Source organism: Lepisosteus oculatus, unplaced genomic scaffold (assembly GCF_040954835.1).
Source record: "Lepisosteus oculatus isolate fLepOcu1 unplaced genomic scaffold, fLepOcu1.hap2 HAP2_SCAFFOLD_39, whole genome shotgun sequence".
Classification (NCBI taxonomy): Eukaryota; Metazoa; Chordata; class Actinopteri; order Semionotiformes; family Lepisosteidae; genus Lepisosteus; species Lepisosteus oculatus.
In genome coordinates, this window is record NW_027167923.1 from 1,855,661 (window position 1) to 1,865,344 (window position 9,684).

A 9,684-nucleotide genomic window follows, 5' to 3' on the forward strand; every position below is an offset into this window, starting at 1 on the left:
TTTAGTTCAATTCTAAAATATTTCTCATAGGACTGAAGGAACCTTTGCCTGTTAAGAGTTAACAATTAGGTCCTCAAGAACTGTTTTACGGTTTTCTACACTCCTGGCTGGCCAAGGTCTCTTTAAGGTCTCTTAAGTGGAGGTGTAACTCATGTATCCTACATGTGATTTAGCAACATGAAAGGGAATAGCTTCTTATCGGATTATGGTCTTGGTTAACTGCCTAAGGCTGACCTAAGTGCCTAACTTTCTGACTTTCTTTATACCTTATATGTTAAGAAGCTTCTTCTGACCAATCAGAAATGTATGCTTTATGTATGAACATTTTGCTCATCAAAGTGAGTGAGAGACAAGGTTAACAGAAATTAGCCACGGCAGTAAATGACAGCATATTTTTGGGTTCTTAAATGGTCTCTACCTGGCACACCTGCAGTGCAAACTGACACACACTGTTTAGAGAAACAGCTACTCTATTACTAATATTAATGAAACATTTCTTATTCTATGGAACAAAAACAAACAGTAAAACTAAAACACAGATCTCTTAGCTTCCTATTTCATGAACCAGATGACTGAATGACCAAGCCTAACTAGTAGCCAGAACCCCAGTTAACCCTCCGTAACACAAAGTTTAACCACACGACAGGAACTCTTTCAAACTGAGTGAAAATCATAAATGGATCCATAACTTTACATCAATTTACTATGTTGTGCCAATACCTGCATTTACATTTAGAACGAATGATGTCATAGAACCAGCATCACACCAGTTCCAGGTGTCTCCAAGGAGACAACAGAACTTCAGTTGTGTTTGCTAAAATACACACTTTGAAACATACTGTAACACTTAGTTAACATGTCTGGTTTAGTTGAAGAATCGGCTAAGGTAAGTTTCAGGGTTTAATGGTGGGATGGCACCTGTGCTTTTTTCCCCCAACCGCTAGAATATGATTCGCACCAAACCCAAAAGAAATACTGCACAGTTCAGGAACTTCATCAACCTAGCAACTGTAAAATAAGCTTACAAACAACTGAATTGAAATGCCAAAAAGTTCAGAGAAAGGCACAAACTATGTTTACTTGGGGTTTACAAAATTAAAGCTAACTAAAACTGTAATGATAAACAATCATGCTGCCAATGGACAGAGAAATATCATGTTTTTTGAATAATGTATTATTTGTTACATAGGAACCCAGTATAAGGGAATCCCTTGCGATCCTGTCTGCAGAGATAAAGGTAAGTATTGTTTTCTCTTTAGCTCTGTCACTCCAAGAAATATAATGAACATAAATATATTTGCCAATCTTTTCATAGTAATCCAAACAACTCTGCGTGTATCTGACATTTGTAATATTTATCTACCGCAGTATAACTCTTCTGGCAAGGCGATTGGTATTGTACCTTGAAAGAAAACTGATTGGAAATGTCATGTACTCTATGGTTTCTATTGATGTCAAGTGGCAAATGTTGACTGGTGATGTTATGTGAATCTTAGGAAATGGTCATTTTTCAATCGAGTCTATGTTTCTAAGAATTTGAGACAGAGAGGTCAATCTCTGCAATCCGAGCTGAGGACATTTCTTGGAATGGAAAGGTAAGAGCAACGTGTTCTTTGATATTCTCTTAAGACTCTTCGCCAGATTTAACGATGAAAAATGTAAATAATAATAACAAACATTATTTTATATAGTGCCTTGAAAGGTGGCTTCTTTACAGAATGACAAAACCAACTACAATAAATAATACACAAGATATGCATGATGACAATACACAGTTAGAGGAGACAGTAGATGGTCATTGTCAGTGTATTCTGAAGGTAGTTTTCCAATTTTTTGGAACGGGGTAAAAGAGGCCACCTCTACTAGAATCTTTGTCCTAACCAAAAATGTAACAAAGTATAATAATAATATTAAAAATAATAATAATAAACTTTATCTATAGAGCACCTTTCATACAAATAGTGCTTTGGTGCTTTAAAAACCAAGCGTAAAAATAAAATATTAAAATTGAGAGATATACTTTCAGTTGTAAAGGAAAATACAGCAATACAGTAAAGCAACATACATGTCAATTAAATAAATAAAAATTAGGAAAGTCGTAATAAAATAAGAACAATTAAAGAGAACTAAAAAAAGAAACAGAAATAGAAAGAACAAAGAACCACTTTAACTAAAAGCAACATTTTCAAATGTTTTTTAAAACAATGTACCGAGCTTGACTGCCTAATAAAAAGTGGAAGTGAGTTTCATAATTTGGAAGCATAAAAACAAAAAGCAGCCTCTCCACTCTTTCTGCATTTCACATGTGGTATTTGAAGTAGGCCAGTATGTGCAGATCTCAGGTCACGTATAGGAACATATGAAGACAGACATTCAGTAAGGTACAGACGTGCTAGGTCGCTTAAAGCTTTAAAAACAAGTAAAAGAACTTTCAAATTTATCCTAGATAATACAGGTGACCAGTGAAGTTTTTTCAAAACAGGAATGATATTCTCTTTCTTGTATTTGTTAGGATCTGTGCTACTGCATTTCGAACAAGTAGTAAGGGATTTATTGTTTTCTTGGGAAGCCCACAAAACAGAGCATTATAATCATATCCACATCAATGTGAGCAATGGAGAAGTCAAATTAACGTGTCTAAATATCATCTAGTTCTATCCCAGGGAAGAGGGCTGTTGCCTACACAGACGACAAGACACAAAACGCTCAACTGTGCAAAACACGCATAAGGACATCAGTCAGGAGGAACAAGGTAAAGTGTTTTTTCTTCTTCACCATGGTCATGTAGTTTCACTCCAAGCACTGTCATATGAAATAACTGTGGAAACGACCTCCCCAACACTTTGGGTTGTTGCATTTTGCTTCAGGGAATTTTAACCTTTTCTTTTAGACATTAAGAGGAAGGACACATTCACCCTTGGTAGAGATTCAGTTGTTCTATGAGATGTCAAGGTGAGAATTAACCACTTCAGGGATAAGTCAATCCACATAACTGAAAAAGGGGCAATGAACAGGATATGGGGATTTTGCTAGTTATAAAGTACAATAATCATCATTACATGATCTAAGACTACTGAAGTATAAGCTGTGTCCCTGACTGATTAATTAGCAAATTCATCTTTGTAGAGTGCAGCTACTATCTATTCAGTGGCATTTCCTTAAAACAATTGTATTCCCACATTCTGAATATGGAGTGAGATCATGTAGAGAATGTTGGACTTGTAATAACTAATTGAAGGATAATAATAATCAACGAAAGTGCTTAAAAGTATCAACAAATGCCTTCAAAGTACTTGACACGTACTTTGCTTTCAAAAGTGAAACATAATTAATGCTTACGTAAGATTTCTCTTGACTTCTCAGGAGTATACTAACTCCAAGGACAAGTAACATCACAAACCATTATTTAAGTGCTGATGTTGGAGCTGCAATACTACTACCAAGACAAAAAATGATACAGGTAACACTGCTTTCAGATTTCTAAGAATTGCTAAAATAGTATGTTTACAGAGCATTCAGAGTTGAGAATATGACAAGTTCCTACCATCTCAAACACTGCCAATCTAGAACAAAAAGAAAGTACTTGAACGCCTGCAGTAATCGAACACAAACCAGAACATATCAGTGCATGACAAGGAAATGTAGTCACAAAATGATTCTACCCTTTCAAGTCCCAAAAAGGACCGAGGAACTTACCGGAGGCGATACCTGGATTTCAAACAGAGTACAATGTAGCCACTGTAGGGGAGAAGATCACAGAGAGCTCTTCTCAGATTGCTCAGAGTCAGCCCCAGCACCCTGTCCTGACTGAAGCAGACAAAGTGGTCAAACAGGCAGGTAGAAATGAGTAAGGAACAGAGAGTATGGTTATTCTTGCATTGTTTTGTTCGTCTGTCAAAGAAAAGAGTGCTTCTGACTTTTGTCAATGTTCATCTTTATTTTAGGAGAAGAACAAACGGTGGTATCACACTTTGCTCAAGTGTATGATACCATGTGTGTACAGCAGACATCACCAAAGGAACAGGAGACACCTGAGTAGAGAACAAGAATATGAAAAGACTGATGAAAAAAAGCACCAGGAGAAATCCATTGAATATGCACAATCTCGTCCAGTATTTCAATGAAAAGTTCCAGTGTTGTTTTTAGTGTCGTCGTATTGCATACATTTAAAACAATGTGTCTTGTTTAATGAACAATTTGATTTACTTTAGTAAAAAGTGTTGTTTACCGTAGTCCTAGCATGGATGCAATTGTTAGAAAAAACGTGAATGAAAAACTGAATGTTTCATACAATATGGGTTTGTGTTAACCCACACACCTAAGTGAAATGTTTGATTACGTTTACAAGACATAACACATAGTTCAGTTGAGTGTGAAAGGGAACAACAGAGAAAGTCACAAACAAAACATTTGTGAAGGACTTGATGAATGTTTTTTCTTTAGAAATGACAAAAAATAAAGAATTTTTCAACAAGATGTCTTTCTATAGTGAGTTTCATTTGAGATAGTCTTTTCTTAGAAGTGCAAGAGTGGTATTCCCTACAACTTATTCTCCAATTTGATCATTCTCAGAAATTAGGAGACGGAAACCACACCTACTGTAATATTAGACCTTGTAACAAGGCAACTAGGTTTCAATGGCTTAAAAGGTGCAGAAAGAGGCTCATGTATAATGACCTCCAGTGTCCCACAGGTTTCCCAAATCATTTCTTAGAGTATGGAAAAAGAGGAAATAAAGTGTCTACAGAAAGCGTATACCCCCTTAATAAATTATGCTAATATTAAATTCGATTCTGCTCTGAGAATGTAGGGGGAAGGAAAAATGCCAGTGGTCTTCCACTGATGAACTTGTGCCTGATGAACACCACTGCGTCACACCACACAGCTGCAAGTGCACCTCACTGTGCCCGGCCACCACTGCATCACACAACTGCCAGCGCACCTCACCGTACCAGGCCACCACTGCGTCACACAGCTGCCAGCGCACCTCACCGTGCCAGGCCACCACTGCGTCACACAGCTGCCAGCGCACCTCACCATGCCAGGCCACCACTGCGTCACACAGCTGCCAGCGCACCTCACCATGCCCAGCCACTACTGCATCACACAGCTGCAAGCGCACCTCAAAGTTCCCAGCCACTACTGAATCACACCACACAGGTGGCAGCGCACCGTACCAGACCACCACTGCGTCACACAGGTGCCAGTGCACCTCACCGTGCCCGGCCACCACTTCATCATACAACTGCCAGTACACCTGACCGTGCAAGGCCACCACTGAGTCACACAGCTGCCAGCACACCTCACCATGCCAGGCCACCACTGCGTCACACCACACAGCCGCCAGTGCACCTCACCGTGCCAAGCCACCACTGCGTCACACAGCTGCCAGCACACCTCACCATGCCAGGCCACCACTGCGTCACACCACACAGCCGCCAGTGCACCTCACCGTGCCAAGCCACCACTGAGTCACACAGCTGCCAGCACACCTCACCATGCCAGGCCACCACTGCGTCACACCACACAGCCGCCAGTGCACCTCACCGTGCCAAGCCACCACTGCGTCACACAGCTGCCAGCACACCTCACCGAGCATGGCCACAGCTGCATCACGCAGCTGCCAGCGCACCTCACCGTATTCTGCCACAGCTGCCAGCGCACCTCACCGTGCCAGGCCACCACTACGTCACACATCTGCCAACGCACCTCACCGTGCCCAGCCACCACTGCGTCACACAGCTGCCGGCGCACCTCACCGTGCCAGGCCACCACTGCGTCACACAGCTGCCAGCACACCTCACAGTGCCAGACCACCACTGCGTCAAACCACACAAGTGCCAGTGCACCTCACTGTGCCTAGCAGCCTCTGCATCACACAGCTGAAAGCACAACTCACCGTGCCAGGACACCACTGTGTCACACCACACAGCTGCCAGCACACCTCACCATGCCAGGCACCCACAGAGTCACACCACACATCTGCCAGCACACCTCACCGTGCCGGGCCACCACTGCGTCACACCACACAGCTGCCAGTGCACCTCAGCGTGCCAGGCCGCCACTGAGTCACACCACACAGCCACCAGCGCACCTCACCGTGCCAGGCCGCCACTGAGTCACGCCACACAGCCACCAGTGCACCTCACCGTGCCAAGCCACCACTGCGTCACACAGCTGCCAGCACACCTCACCGAGCATGGCCACAGCTGCATCACGCAGCTACCAGCGCACCTCACCGTATTCTGCCACAGCTGCCAGCGCACCTCACCGTGCCAGGCCACCACTGCGTCACACAGCTGCCAGCACACCTCACAGTGCCAGGCCACCACTGCGTCAAACCACACAAGTGCCAGTGCACCTCACTGTGCCTAGCAGCCTCTGCATCACACAGCTGAAAGCACAACTCCACTGAGTCACGCCACACAGCCACCAGCGCACCTCACCGTGCCACGCCAGCACTGAGTCACGCCACACAGCCACCAGCGCACCTCACCGTGCCAGGCCACCACTGAGTCACGCCACACAGCCACCAGCGCACCTAACCGTGACAGGCCAGCACTGAGCCACGCCACACAGCCACCAGCGCACCTCACCGTGCCAGGCCACCACTGCGTCACACATCTGCCAACGCACCTCACCGTGCCAGGCCACCACTACGTCAAACCACACAGCCGCCAGTGCACCTCACCGTGCCCAGCCACCACTGCGTCACACAGCTGCCAGCGCACCTCACCATAACAGGCCACCACTACGTCAAACCACACAGCCGCCAGTGCACCTCACCGTGACAGGCCACCACTGAGTCACACCACACAGCCGCCAGCGCACCTCACTGTGCCAGGCCACCACTGCGTCACACAGCTGAAAGCGCACCTCACCATGCCAAGCCACCACTGCATCACACAGCTGCCAGCACACCTCACCGTACCAGGCCACAACTGCGTCACACAGATGCCAGCACACCTCACCGAGCCCGGCCACAGCTGCATCACACAGCTGCCAGCGCACCTCACCGTACCCTGCCACAGCTGCGTCATACAGCTGCCAGCGCACCTCACCGTGCCAGGCCACCACTGCGTCACACCACACAGCTGCCAGCGCACCTCACCGTGCCAGGCCACCACTGCGTCACACAGCTGCCAGCGCACCTCACCGTGCCAGGCCACCACTGCGTCACTCCACACAGCCGCCAGCGCACATCACTGTGCCAGGCCACCACTGCGTCACACAGCTGAAATCGCACTTCACCGTGCCAAGCCACAACTGCGTCACACAGCTGCCAGCAGACCTCACCGTGCCCGGCCACCACTGCATCACACAGCTGCCAGCGCACCTCTCCATACCAAGCCACCACTACATCAAACCACACAGGTGCCAGTGCACCTCACTGTGCCCAGCAGCCACTGCATCACACAGCTGAAAGCACAACTCACCGTGCCAGGACACCACTGTGTCACACCACACAGCTGCCAGTGCACCTCACCGTGCCAGGCCGCCACTGCGTCACACCACACAGCCACCAGCGCACCTCACCGTGCAAGGCAACCACTGTGTCACACCACACAGATGCCAGTGCACCTCACCGTGCAAGGCCACCACTGCGTCACACCACACAGCTGCCAGTGCACCTCACCGTGCAAGGCCACCACTGCATCACACACCTGCCAGAACACCTGAGCGTGCAAGGCCACCACTGCGTCACACAGCTGCCAGCGCACCTTACCATGCCAGGCCACCACTGCGTCACACCACACAGCTGCCAGCGCACCTCACCGTGCCAGGCCACCACTGCGTCAGACCACACACAGCTGAAAGCGCACCTCACCGTGCCAAGCCACCACTGCGTCAAACAGCTGCCAGCACACCTCACCGTGCCAGGCCACCACTGCATCACACAGCTGCCAGCGCACCTCACCGTACCAGGCCACCACTGCGTCATACAGCTGCCAGCGCACCTCACCATGCCAGCCACCACTGCGTCACACCACACAGCTGCCAGCGCACCTCAACGTGCCAGGCCACCACTGCATCCCACAGCTGCCAGCACACCTCATGCCTTGTTATGTGAAACTTTAATTCTCTTTTTAGGAGAATTACAATTTGTGAACCACAATTCACTCTCAACCACATCACAGATCTACTACACATACCTCAGGATGGTGACGTCACTGCCTTTCATATGGAAACATTTTGACACCGCGCTCAACAATCTTAGGAAGATCACAAAACAAGCCTGCTAGCCTGGATTTTACCTAAAAAAATCACGCCCGAGAAAGTGAAGTACTGTAGCATTAACTAGCAAAGGTGTATTGCAGACATAGGCATAGTACGTAATACAGGCTTTATGAAATCTAATAATATTGTTTCGGCTGTGAATCCTTCTTCAGCTGTGAGGGTCTTCAGCTCATAATGAAACGCTTAGAGTTTGCAATGTACGGCGCTCTGAACGAGTTCAACTTTAATGCAGAAAAAATGGATTTCCCAGAAGCTATACTGATTCTTATGGAAGCCCGTTTCCGCCAGGGAGTAGAAAAAATGCGCCCTGGTATTCTCTGGGATGCAGTGCAGTTAAAACTGTTCACTGTTACTGACCATACTGCCTGCCTGCGGGCACTTTTCCTGTCCGTGGGGGAGGGTGGACTGTCTTTCATTAGAAGGTTAGCCTATTCTACTCGGAGAATGTAGAGGGGGTGGAAAGTGCCCGCGGTCATTTAATTAGTATTACAATTCGCACTGATTCCCTTGCGAAGATATGGACATAAGAATATTCGTGCGTGGTCAAAAAATGCCATAAAAACGACAAAATGAAGGCTGTGAAAACATTCACAATGTGCTGTATACACAAAGCACGTGTTCTCACAACTCGAGGAGGTTTCGTGAAAACTTTATATCGTCACACAAAATGTTACAAAGAATGTGGACCAGGGTAATACTTTGAGTTTACAGCTTGTCCAAGGTCATTCATTATTAATACTATTAGGGATATCTTCGGTAAAGACTGACAGCAGGAACATTCCTGTTCTTTACTCAGCAGCTTATTAAAAACAGGGTGTTCAAAACGTTTTTTTTTACCCAGAAGAGTGACACAGCTTCGCGTTGTGAATCTGTTATTCCGTATTTACAAAGAAAGTGGAATACAGTAATACTACCTGCTATATAGATACATATTTTTAGATATTCAGATCCTTAAATTAATATCATTATTCATTTCTTTAGATACGTGATTCCATACTATATTCCCTATTACAAAACCAATAATTCCAGTCCTGAAATCTGATTGGCTGACACACATTCGAAGAACATACTGTAACACTTAGTTAACATGTCTGGTTTAGTTGAAGAATTGGCTAAGGTAAGTTTCAGGGTTTAATGGTGGGATGGCACCTGTGCTTTTTCCCCCCAACCGTTAGAATATGATTTGCACAAAACCCAAAAGAAATACTGCACAGTTCAGGAACCTAGCAACTGTAAAATAAGCTTAAAAACAACTGAACTGAAATGCAAAAAAGTTCAGAGAAAGGCACAAAATATGTTTACTTGGGGTTTAAAAAATTAAAACTAACTAAAACATTCCAAACAGAAGCCGGCCTACCTTCTTTTCTTTGTACCTGATAAAGATGAGGATGGCTTTAAAGATACAGCTAAACTTTTGCAGAACCATTCAAGCGCATTGTTACTGTT

At 45.6% G+C, this 9,684-nt stretch overlaps 1 long non-coding RNA gene across 1 annotated transcript; it reads left to right on the forward strand.

Annotated features, from left to right (window-relative positions):
• Positions 1-1,099: 1,099 nt before the first annotated feature.
• Positions 1,100-2,746, forward strand: LOC138227637 (uncharacterized). The gene is made up of 3 exons (XR_011185086.1): positions 1,100-1,237; positions 1,534-1,595; positions 2,653-2,746. It is a non-coding gene; the product is annotated as an uncharacterized lncRNA (long non-coding RNA).
• Positions 2,747-9,684: the final 6,938 nt, after the last annotated feature.